The sequence below is a fragment of the Mus musculus genome, chromosome 15, assembly GCF_000001635.26.
Source record: "Mus musculus strain C57BL/6J chromosome 15, GRCm38.p6 C57BL/6J".
Taxonomy (NCBI): Eukaryota; Metazoa; Chordata; class Mammalia; order Rodentia; family Muridae; genus Mus; species Mus musculus.
Genome location: NC_000081.6, coordinates 94,246,379 through 94,259,247, shown reverse-complemented (window position 1 = coordinate 94,259,247; position 12,869 = coordinate 94,246,379). Strand labels below are relative to the sequence as shown.

The 12,869-nt window shown below is 42.7% G+C and overlaps 1 long non-coding RNA gene across 1 annotated transcript; it reads right to left on the bottom strand.

The window, feature by feature from the left end:
* Positions 1-3,641: 3,641 nt before the first annotated feature.
* On the bottom strand, positions 3,642-12,046 carry D630010B17Rik (RIKEN cDNA D630010B17 gene). Its single transcript, NR_045629.1, has 4 exons — positions 11,948-12,046; positions 9,742-9,792; positions 4,707-5,331; positions 3,642-3,937 (listed from the first exon to the last, which is right to left on the bottom strand). It is a non-coding gene; the product is annotated as an RIKEN cDNA D630010B17 gene (long non-coding RNA).
* Between the last annotated feature and the right edge of the window lie 823 nt (positions 12,047-12,869).

Here is a 12,869-nt window from a genome sequence, read left to right as displayed (position 1 = left end):
CTGAAATACTGAGATTGAATAAGGCTAAAAAAAGAATGAGCAAAACTCATTCATAGAGAAGTTAAGGAGGAAATACATCTATTAAATAAAACAAAACACAAACATAGATAGTGGAAGAGGATCATAATATATCCCAAATGTATGGATTTGTTTAAAGACATCCATCAGCTCATAGCAATTCCTGTAAAATGCTCAATAGAAGCACCATGAAAAGTAGTGCAATCGCTCTTGAATTTAGAAAAGTGAAGAAGAGAACACTTACAAGCAACTGAATGAAGTGTTTGCAGGGAAGACGCTAAGCACCAGATTCCTCCATGTTTCAAAATAAAGATCAAGATGCACAGAACTGCAGCAGGAATGTAGAAGCAGAATGACAGGCACCGTCGGCACGCATTCTCCAGAAACTGAAGTTAGAATAGTAACCTTGGCCCATGCATTTGCATGTATAATCTAAGGTGTTCGGTCACCAAGTCCTCTGCAACATAGAAACACTGTCGAACAATAGTGCTCCGTGCCACAAAAGTGAAAGCTCTGTTTTTGAAAATCATGTTCTCCGAAAATAATAAATTAAAATTAATTATTTTTAAAATGAACTAAAGCTCCAAGATTTGGATCTTATAAACAAAACTCCTGATGGGCTGGGATCTGGCTTACTGGAAGGCTGTGTTTTCCATGTGCAGGCCCCAGGCTCTGTCTACAGCACAGGCAGAATAAAAAGAAAGGAAGAAAGATAATTTTAAAACAACTTCTGCATGACTTGTTTGGTTTGTTGGTGAGGCTTATGTGTTACTACAGGCTGTATTCTAGCTGTTGTCCAGCCCACTGTCCTCTTGCATCGTACTCAATAAATAGTTGTTTTTTTAAAGTTCACAAATGAAATAATAGAATACTTAGAATTGAATCAACAGAAAACACCACCATCATTCACCAGGCTGATGTTTGCGTTATGAGGTAGCGACACAGTGAGACAAGGAGCCTGCCTGGGAAGCATAGGTCTGTGACACAGAGAAGGAATCAGGTGGTTCTGATGCTGCTGGACAGTGTGGTCCTAAAGACTCCTGCTCCTTCTCAGTTGACAGGATGGCCTTTCCTTCTTTAGTAATAGCCCACTGATATGGTGATTTCAGACAGTGAAGTAGAAACTCCTCCCCCAGGAGGTTTTATTTACCATCTCTGTTTCTAACTTTCTCTCTCCTAAATAGTAGGCTGGTGGATACAAAGTAAAATTAAGTCCTTGTGTAACTCAAGGGGACTTTCTAAGCCTAGTGACAAAGAAAAAGACCTATAGGGCAAAGGACTCGAAATAGCCCATTGTAACACAAAGTGGGAAGTGACCTCCAAAAGGGACAGACCTCCTGAGAGACATGAAGACAGCGAACACGTTATCTCTGGTGATAAATACAAGAGGAGTCAACACGGGAACACCCAGCTAGAAGCAACCTGGTGGTGAGCCAGGGTTGGTTTTAATGTCACCTTGCCACAGCTTCGGATCACCTGACCAGGAAAACTCACCCAGGGAATTATCGTGGTTGCCTTCATTGATGTGGGAAGATCCAGCCCAAATGTTCAAGGCATCTTCTGGGCGCAGCACTGATAAGAACAGAGTAGACAGAGGAAGGAAGATTACTCCCCTTTTCTTGGCATGGCCTCTCCTCTTCCCTGTTCCTGTAGCTACAGACTCCTTCCCCATTAGCAGAACCAAGTCTTCCTAGGCTTCCAGTTCTGACTGTGGAACTGCCATACTCCAGGAAGTCTCTGGCTCTTTGGAACCAGATTGGGACTACTGAGGTACCCAGCCTTGTGGACTAAGTCCTAAGTTCTCTGGAACTCTATGGGACCAATGTAGCAACTGTGGGACCACTGCAGGTTTCGAAGACCACACAACTACTGGGTACTGAATTCTCAGTCTCTGAGGAGTGACACAGCAGTTGTCACTATTTCAATAAAAAGGGGAGGGGATTTAATATTAGTATTTCTGTTGGTTCTGTTTGAATAGAATAGAACAGAACGGAGCAGAATGCTTAATACGTGAGGCCAAGTAGATCGCTCTTGTCAAGGTTTTCGACTTGGACCAGTTTTTAAACCCAGGGCCCCTCGAAGGAGTGGCTGGGTTCAGCCCCAGTGAGTTTATAGGCTAAGGACTCCCTCATCTTACACTCAACAACCTATGGCTTATTTATTTAAATACACCTTGGGGTTGGAAAGATGGCTTTGTGATTCAGAGGCCTTGATGATCTCTCAAAGGACTGTTTGGTCCTAGCAGTCATGTAGGGCAGCTCATAACTGCCTGTTGCTCTACCTCCAGGGGATCTTATGTTCTCTCCCAACCTCCTTGGACACCCACATACAGGTACTCACATTCTGTCTGTCTGTCTGTCTGTCTGTCTGTCTGTGTCAGTCTCTCTCTCTCTCTCTCTCTCTCTCTCTCTCTCTCTCTCTCTCTCCCTGTCATACACGCATACTAGTGAAAATAAAAAGAAATCTTTAAAATACAAAAGAAGTGCCCAAATAATGCAATGACCCTGGACACAGGATCCAGCCATTAGTAATACCCAGATCCCTGACCTCTTACCCTTGCTCTCGGGATGAGGTGAGGATGACAACTGGAGTTTAGCTAGGTTCTGACTTACAGTGGCTGTGTCCATAGATCCACAGATCTACCCAGATCTGAACTGGGGTTAAACTACTTGTAAGCTGGTATAACCTGGCAATATCTGTTGCTGATGGCAAGGTGGTGACTTTTTAAACCTCTGCCTTGCTAGGATGCATCATCTCGTTAAGGTGGTGAGGTTGTCTGAAGGCAGTGATGAGTGCTACCCAGAAGCTCTCATGGGTGCAACGTGGTGTGCCCAACATAACCTTGGCTTGGTTTACTGGACTGTCCCCTGAGGATGCTGAAGGGATACTAGCTGATGACTTCAGAGTATCAACATCTCAACCAGGCCACACCTCCTCACATCACATAGCATTGTGTCCAATGTACCATTTTTGCTGTACCTGATTCATATGACCTCAGACACATGGTCACCAGCTACCTATTTACCACATTTGGGCTTTTCATCATAACAAGGGATAAAAAGGATTGTAAATAGTCCACCACCGCATGAATTGGGCAAACATATAGTTTTGCCCGGACATTGGGTTGAGTTTCTTACCTTCTGTGATGTAATCTAAAGACGTGCTATAACTCAATCAACCTCACACATCACAACAATCTACATAGATGTAGGTGCAGAGAGAAGGAGATGGTCAAGAAGTGGTTTTTCGGAATGTTGTCAGGGTGCACTCAGTTGAGGGTATGTAAACCCTGCCAAACTTCAGGAGAATGACCTAAATACTTACATGACTGACCCGTGCTGGAAAAAAATCAGGATAGTGCATCTTATACTTCTGGCCATAACAAGGGAAAGCACCTGGCTGTATTCTTTTGTGTTCTGGATGCAGCATGTTCGACAATTTGGCAACGCTCTGCCCTTATGTGAGAGCAGGTGACAGTCTGGAGGCTTTGAGCATTAGGCAGATGGCAGGGCTTCAAGCAGCCCTGGCACTAGGACCATGGTTTCTGAAAGTCCCAGTACTGTTAGGTATACCAACGCTGGGGAAAACAGGCTATGTGAAATATACTTTTGAAATAAATATTAGGCGGGAAACCATTTTGTTTTATTTTTTAAAAATTATTTCAGACAGCACATTTTTTTGTCTGATACAAGATAAGTAAGGAAACGGACAGTTTTGCTCCAGCTCAAACAACCCAAAGAGAAGAGAGTATGGGGTCCGTTGGCATTCTGAATACTGGACAGCAGAGGCTGCTGTTGAAGCAACCCAAAGAGAAGAGAGTATGGGGTCTGTTGGCGTTCTGAATACTGGACAGCAGAGGCTGCTGTTGCATCTTGTACAGTGTTCTTCTGTAGAAAGCTTGCCAGGGCTGTGACCTCCACTGAAGGCAAGAAAGAAAGATGAAAGTAAGTGACTAGGGTGTGGACTTCCTGCCCAGAAAGCTCCAGGTATTACAAACAGATGAAAGCTTTGCTGCTAAAGTGTCACCAGCACAAAGGTGGCATAAAGGACAGGGAACTGTAGCTGAGGCTCACCCACACAGTTATCTCCTCTAAGGTGTGGTTAAGTTGTCCTAAGAGTCCCCTGTTGCCGGATTTCTGAAGATTGTCATTGAGCTAAGATGCTTTGACATGGGGTATGAGTTAGGAGACCTTTGCTTTCTGACATCCTAACAAGACCAAATGCTTGTACAAAAGTCTGTGGCATTCTCCCTGTTGGCACAGGTCCCAGATCTCTCCCACTTGTGCATGGAGATGTGTCATGGAATTTGCTCACAAAAAAAGGAAAGAAAAGAAATCATGATTACAGACATTCAAACAGGGCTGGGAGGAAGGCTCTTGATGGGTGGGGGTGGGGGGGCTGTTGTATGGTCATAGAAAGCAAGAGCTGGCAATGGTGACTGTGGCAAATTACCAGTCCCATTCTCCAGCTAGCTGAGGGAAGCCAAACAAGTGTCAGCATTGGACCTCAGTCCCTTTGTATCCCAGCAGGGGGCTCACAGATGGCAAGCCCTCAACTCGAGTTGGCTGGTGCTCACAAACCATTTCCACTGTCTCATTTAACTTCCGCAACAACACGACAGTGTGCAAGGGGATATCTTTATCCCCGCTTTAGTAATAAAGAAGATATACACAGGAGTTTAATTGTACCTGCATGTTAAGGCCTGCCGCATAAACAGCACAAGGATTTCCTCCAGCTCTGTCTGCAGCCAACAGCCATGATCTTCTGTAGTCTGCATTGGACTTCTGGAAGGTTCTCTACGAGCATCGTGAGTGCCGCACTTTCTAATGATACACAGCTGCCAATGCAGCTAACCGCCTGCACCCAGAGGTTTGCTTTTCAAACCTATGTGCAGGTGGCCCTGGGGCCAACGCCATCTCCTGAGAGCTCATTAGAAATAAGCGTCACAGCCTCAGAGCCACTGGACCAGAAGTTATGTGTAAACAGGATGCTGGGAAGACTGGTTTGTTTCTTACAGTACACAGAGTGCTTGGAGAAGAAGGGCCGCAACCATTCCTTGTAATTGGCCAGAGAGCAAATGTGCTGGGCCTTGAATTCTGCCGTGACTTCCTTTGCATTTTAAAACCGTGAGAAGTACAGCTTCATACCGTTCTCCTGTCCTTCGATGTGGAGAGGCAGATGGTTATCTGTGGCGAGCCAAAGCCCCACTCGAGACTCGTCCTTACTGATTTTCCTTAGACGGACTTCGGACTCTTCAAGGTTCTCGACTTTTGCTTAATGATAAGATGGTCTAGGACAATGGCTCTGTGGAAGCTGAGATCAAGCCAAATAGAGAAGCAAGGATCACTGCTTTACAGTGAGTAAATTCTGAAGGGCACCACGAATACCTCCCCACAGCTTCCTTTGAGTATCCGTGAGAGTAGTGTGAGTCTCCGTAGAGAGTAGCAGGTGCCACCCTCATTCCTGCACAGTCACCTTCCAGGGGACTCTGATTTCCTAGCCTGTCACAGAAGGACCAGGTTTGTTTTTTTGTTTTTTTATTTTTGTTTTTGTTTTTGTTTTTCTAATCAGTACAGGAGAAAGCAGACTTGGCACAAGGGAAGATGTTTAAAGAGGCGGAGAGAAGTTGCAAGAGCTCTCAAAAGGATGTCCTTCTATGTTGGCAACAGAATCAATTCCATCAGCGCGCAAATTGGATGGATGTCTCCACTAGAGGTCGTGGTTGTCTCTGTATCAAGACCAAACTACTACCATCAGAGGGTTGGTTCTCACACATTCGGGTCTCAAGATCTCTTTAAATTCTTTAAAAAAAAAACGTGAACACGAATCAGAGCTTTTGTTTAGCAGAATTACATCTATGGATATATAATGATGGTAAATAAGAAATGACAACTTCAAAAGATGTTTATCAAAGTTGACAAACCATTATGAGAGATTATAAATATTTTTATGAGAAAATAACTGTTTTCCATAGCAGAAGCATAGATACTGAGATGGAGGACAAATGTTTATGTCTTTACGAATCGTTTTAACATCTGGCTTAACAAAAGACGCTTGGAGTGCCATGTCACATCTGCTCAGCGTTCAGCTAGTCAGAAAACCCCACTGCAAAGTCTCCAGATGATAAGCAAGCATTTGCTTCTGTCTTAGTGTTATTATGAGATGACCCAAAGGTCACGGGCTCCTTGGAGGATCACATGGTGGCTCACGGTGGTCCTTGGACCACATCTTGGAATTTACCACTTAAGGCAAAGAGAAAACTAGATTTCATAGTCTGCGGAATACAGTTCAAAACTCAGACCTTCATACCATGTCTCCAGCCACCTTCCCTGACATTTCTCTACTATCTGAGGCGTGGGATTCTGTCGGCTTTCTGTTAGGCCACACCCTAAGACCAGGATATAGAAATGGAGGAAGGGGAGAGGGAAAGGGAGAAGGGTACGGAGGGGAGAGGAAACCAAGGGTCCAGAGTACCTTTGGAAGCACACCTTCAGTCATAGCCACGCAAGACCCTCAACCAGCCCTTGCCTCTAGTGTTCCACTTCCCAGTAGCACTAAGCTGGGAATGAGCGTGTTCCAGAGAGCGTAGGATCCAAACTACAGCGACAGCTCTGCCGCTCTTCCCTAATCTTTGTATTTCCCCGTTCTTAGGTCTCTACATTTTCATTTTGGGTCTTTTTCAATTTTAGGTCTTTTTTTTTTTTTTTTAACCAGATCACCGTCTGTCAAGTGTTCTATATCCATACTGAGTCAAACACAGGATTTTTAATCAGAAACTTTGAAATTTGAGCGTTCTGTTACCAGAATACTCTGTCTTCCCAGAAATCTGTTTCAGACTTTGGTCCCGTGTCTTGTGTATAATGACATGTTTAAGCTGATGTCTACAATGTCATTTCTATTTACTAAGGAGAAATCTATATCTCAGTCTCACTACATACAGGCGTCTGCCTTTTCCAAATGCAACCACTAACACTATTTCAGTAAAGGGATAAAATAGATGTGCGGATTTCTAATTCTGGTGCTGTTATCCTATTATCTATTTATTGGCTTTGATCAGAGCTGGGTTGGCCTCAAACTCACCGCATAGAGGAAGATACCTTGAGCTCCTGTTTCTCTCCCCACAGGGATTATTGGTCTGAGCTGCCTCCCCTGCTTACAAATACATTGTAAATGGGACTTCTTAGATGATAATAATTTCTTTTAAAGTGTCAGGATTTTTTTTTTAAACACCAGAGAGATTGAAGCTCAATATAGATGAATTCCCGGTGCTTGTGTGAAATCAGAGATAATGAATTTTAAAGCATTTCTTAATTCTCAAGACTCTTATTCCAAATATCGAGTCTCTAAATCTATACTGTCTGGTCATAGAGCTGAACTTGATTTAGATCCAGGGCCACTGAATATCAAAGATTTCTATGCTTTCAGAGAAAGTTAGAAGGGCTAGCGGAACTGAACGAACTCTTTGACACAGACCCCTGGAAGTAAGTATGGAGAAAGAGCCGAAGCACTTCATATGTTAGTAAATAAATGTGGAACATAGAAAATTTGATTCTGAAAGTTTGCAATTGAGGATGTTGTGACTGGAATAAAATCAAGATGGAAGATGGGAAATGGGACATTCGTTCTTGGCAGCCAACCCTTAGTTGCTATCCACACACAAATGATACTCACCTGACGAATTCGCTTATGGAATCCGTGCACTAGACACGTGTGATACTTACTAAGCCTTTCCTCTTTGGAACAAATTGCTAATTTTGAAAAAAAAAATCCCTTGCTATTGACAAGTTTATATAACCTAGAATGCACGGATCCGAAGTGTTCCATTACATGGGCATTAAAAATGTGTACACTGAGGTACCCATGACCCACAGTGAACAATATGCACTGACTTTAATTATAGGTGGCATCACACTGGCAACTATATTACACTGGTGAAAGTAACATGCATTCAATGGAAACCCTACTTTGAACGTAGAATTTTGATTCATTCCCAGATAAGAGATACCAGTGGGAAATTCTCCCAAGAATTTCAATTCTTCCAAGGTTGGGCTGCAGCTCCCAAGCGCCCCTTGAGATAATCATATGTATAATAAAAGGGCTTTCTTTGAGGTCGTTTTGCACAACTCTAGGCTAGTGCTACTCTCTGTACCTGAGGTGGGCTGGGCTGAAGCTCTGGTGTGTGGTAGGCGTGGAATATTAAGTGAGTTTTGTTTTAACTTTCCATGTACTTGGTTTCAGATGAGTTTAATGAGGACTTGGCCTTGTAAATTAAAAAGCAAGCATCTCTTACTAGGGGAAGGGGCGACGGCCATCTGCTCTCAGGGTCAACCCCATTGGCTTTGCTCTCCTACAGCTCCTCAGTCTCCTGCCATCTGGAAATAGGCTATAGTTGCCTTAAAATTCTCCAAGTCTCACTGTGTGCTTTGCTTTCTCATGACTTCTGTTTAGGAGCTTGCCAGTTCTGAATCCATACTATCTACTGAGTTATGGTTTTAGATTTTTTTCTTATGTAAATACAATCAACATATCTTAGATAAATTCTCCAGGGAGAACAAAGAGTTTCTTTGTAAGATCCCCCTTGATGGCAACAGAGAAATGGCTCTGTACTTGAGAGCATTGACTGCTTTTTCAGAAGAGTGTATTATTATACACTAATAAAATAATTAATAATAATAATAACAATAAATTTAAAGAGTCTTAGTCTACTAGGATAGTCATTTCAAGCTTGAGAGCTTGGGCTAATTTTCTTCCCTCTGTGTGGTTTTTTTGTAGGCTGACTCCTGGCAGCCACGGGCACCCGTGGAATCACATGACTCAAAGAGTGTTCTAGAACATGATGGTTGACATTCTGCAGGCAAGCTAGGAAGGGATTAAGCGAATACATAAATAAATGTCTTTAGGTTTCTTCTATAAAGTTTTTCATTGACTGTATTTTGTTTCCAATGCTGTTTAAGAGCTCATTTTACCCAGCTTTGCCATTTGTTTACTTTGACTTTAAGGCTAAGGCTCTTCGCTTGGAATGGTTTTATGTAGGGTGGGACCCTTTCTGGGAAGGATTTGGAGAAATGTAAAGTATCCAACTGGACAAGATGACTATTACTTCATGAACTGAGAAGCTGAAGATAACAGCCCGGCGTGGCTGGTTGTTTGCAAGGGGCTGTGCTTCAGAGGAGATAAAAGGCACTCTGCGGACACAGCGCAGAGCAATCATGAATGAATTAATAAGTTGAGAGAAATATGTTAGCTTGCACTCCTTCCAACTCATGTCTCTTTACAGAATGGCTTTGAAGGAGATAAAGCAGAAAGCCAAGTAGGGGTTTTGCTTTCATCGGAACATTCTTTAGAGGGCCTGTGAGTGCCTCCCAGACACGCATAATGCAGATTACGGGAAACAGCTTACAGGGAGAACACAGAAGGGAGAGAGAGGGAGCAGGAAGTTGCTCATAGCAGTCGGCATCTCCTTGTTGTCTAGTGACGACACCGTTCATTCCTTTGCTTAATAAATAAGACTTAATTATATTTGTGTTATTTTGACTACCCCTTTATCACTCTTCCTCCTCCTTCCCCCTCCTCTTTCTTAAAAGTCTTATAATGTAGCCAACTCTCCTTAAACCCACTATATACCCCATGCTTGCCCTGAATTAATTTTCCCCTGTATCTAGTCCCCTGGTGCTATAATTACAAGTGTGCTCCGTAGTACCCAGATATAACTGTATAACTTACTTTAATGCAAACAGATTCCTGACTTCAAAGTCTTCCATTTCAGCAGATGGGCTATACAAATGAATACAAAGTAGGACAGAATGAGACAGTACAAAGTAAGTGCCAAATGATAAATAAAAATTACACACTAGGAGGACTAAGACACAGGCCCCTGAAAGAATATAACGGAAGCCCTCAGTGAAGAGGCAGCTCGAGACCACGATGTGAGACACAAGGAGAGCTTGGGTAGGCAGACAGATAGTGGGGAGACAAGTAGGAGAGGTGACAGTAGAGTCAAAAGGAAGACAGCCTCACTGTGGGATGTGCCAGTGCAGGGCAGACAGTGTCACTGTGGGTCATGCCAAGGCAACACAAAGTCTTTCGATCTGGAAAGTATGATCAATACACACCCTAAAGCAAGCGCTAACTTAGAACAATAGCTTGACATTAAACTGCCCTGTAAAGTCACGGCTGTAGTTTAGGCAAAGACGCCATCTTTGGAGCCATGTACAAAAAACATGTACACAGCCAGCTCTAAGAATGTCTGCTTCCATTCTCTTTTCAGTAATCTCTCTTTGAGAGCGGTGATGTCACCATTAACTTCTTCTCAAGGAGCCTCTGTCATGTAGCCTTCTGCCCTGAAGGGATTTTTTTTTTTTTTTGGACAACTGTCAACGGAATTATTAACAACATTGTATTGAAAGAATGTGTCAGTCAGTATAAACCAATAAGGAAAAGGTGACATCAAGAAGTCCCAGCTCTGTTTACAACTTTCCCCAAAGAATTCAAAGCAGGGTGACTGCTTCAGGTCAAAGGGGCTTTGCCTTGTGGTATTCCACCAGAGGCGGCTCACAGAGGATACCAGGGGTTCGGATTCTGTACAGCTGTGGAGGATCCCACCCACAGAGAGGGGGCCTTTGACAGGCAGGAAAAATTCCTCTAGCCATCCTCAAGGGGTTTACACACCCTGCCGGTCCACCACCCTTCCTGGCCTCCCTAGCCTGCAGATTTGGGCCATTTGCCCGCAGTGAAGGTCATTTTCCCAGGAACACCCATCTTCCTCCTAATACTTGTAACCAAACATGTGTTTCTCCACAGTTCTACAAAAAAAACCAAGGTACTGACCCGCTGCTCAGCGCACTGTATCACATGGCTTCCAGCTGTGTCTCTCCTCTCTTAGATAAGCCCTCTGGAACACTTTTTAGTTCGTGCTCTCTTGTTGGCAGAGGAGAATTTTAAGAATAATTTACTCTCAGAATCTCACCTAGACTCCCAAATGACTAAACTTTGATAAATCAACTAACACCTCAGATTCCAACCTATGACTACATTTTTTTTTCTTAGAGAATATATCTTGATTTAACAGTATATTCAACCTAACATGTTGCTTGGTCCCACTATGTCTGCTACCATTTTCTTTAACTCTATAGACTGGGTTTTTTTTTTTTTTTCTGGAACAGTTAAAAAAAACCTTTCAGCATCTCACTTCTGTATCATTTATTATTAAATGTAAGTTTTTTTCGTGGAGTGTTCACTGCTGTTAGGTCTTGAATGCTGTATGGTAAAAGCAAAGGGTTGTGTGGTAATGGCTTAAGGAACAGTCACTAGACTCAAATGCCAGGCTTTAAGTCCCCATTAAACCAAAATCTGTGTATGTCACCTCATGCAATTTTCCTACCCTTACAAGAATGGAGAAGCTAACATAACACAGTTGGGCTAATTTCTTCAATGGTACTTGACAGAGTCAGGGATTACAACTATTTTAAAACCAGATATAGAGGAAGCAGATATTGTTCTCCAAACTTATGTATATAAAACACATGAAAACACCATTACTGGGCTGAGGGAATGACTCGGTGGGCCAAGCTCTTGCCACTCAAATGTCAGGACCTAAGTTCACGTCTCCAACACCTATGTTAAACAGGGCGCAGGGGCTGTAGTCAACTGTAAAGCCACTGGGCCCCTGGATAGATGAAAGGACTAGCCAGAAGAATCCCTGGAATCTCATGAGCCAGCTGACTTGCTGGCCAGCGTAATTGAGAAACAGAGCTATCTCAGACAAGGTAGAAGGTGAGTACAAAGAACTGAAGATGTCCCGTGATCTCCATACATGCTCCCCCACTCCCATACATGAACACATCACATATACTTGCATGTGCACATATTGTACACATAGGCACATATCACACACAATGAGAAAACCGGCTGATACTGGCAACTTACTTACCTCTTGTCTCAAGCCCATGATTAGAAGTCTAGACCTTGTAAAGATTTAGAGACTGTTTTATGGTGGTGAAGCAGGCATGTAGATTATCCTTGAAGTTGTGGGAAATCTTGAGTATGCCTAAGAAGTAAATTCCCTTTGTGACTAATACCCAGGATTTAAAAAAAAAAAAAAAGACTTTTCTGCTGAGATGTAGCCAAGAATTCAAGATATCATTAACTTAAAGGAAATGGAAAATTCAAATAAGAGCCCTGAGAAATTCAATGTTGTTTAAGAATGGAAATGAGACAGTTATAAAATTTAATTAAATAAAGATCTTGTTTAGTCATTAAACTGCAGACTGTAGAAAATTCTCTGTGATCCTTTCCTGCTGTTTTGTTGCCACTGATGTTTCACTGAGTGGAGACTGGGACAAAATCCTAAGCAAATATTTACACTGTTTTGAGCAGAACTCTTAAGTCAGCTGTTACAAGAAACTGATAACATCCAGGAGGACAGAAAATTAGACTTTCCTAATTTATGTTTGCGGTGAATCTGTAGAAATCGGACGATGGCGATGCAATTGGAATTTGAAGACATCTTAGTCAAGAAGCTTCGTTAAGAATATTGGCTAACCCAGAAGCATCATGGGTGGTCCGTTAGAAGAAAATAACAGGAAATAGAAGTACCAGCAGGGAAAATATTCAGTTTGGGAAGAAGTGAAGTCTAGAAAATAAACATGCAAAGAGTAAATTGGTGAATTGTCCAATAAAAGGAGGAAGATTAAAATGTTTCAAGAGGAACCATTGTAGTCAGGGATCGGGCCTAGGTAGCATGAGAGACAGAGTCTGAAGAACCTCCTATGTGAAGCTTTAGTAAAACCCCCCTGATTTCTGCCCTATTTATCTTTAAAAGTCTTTTGAAACCAGTGACATTGCTTCTGACA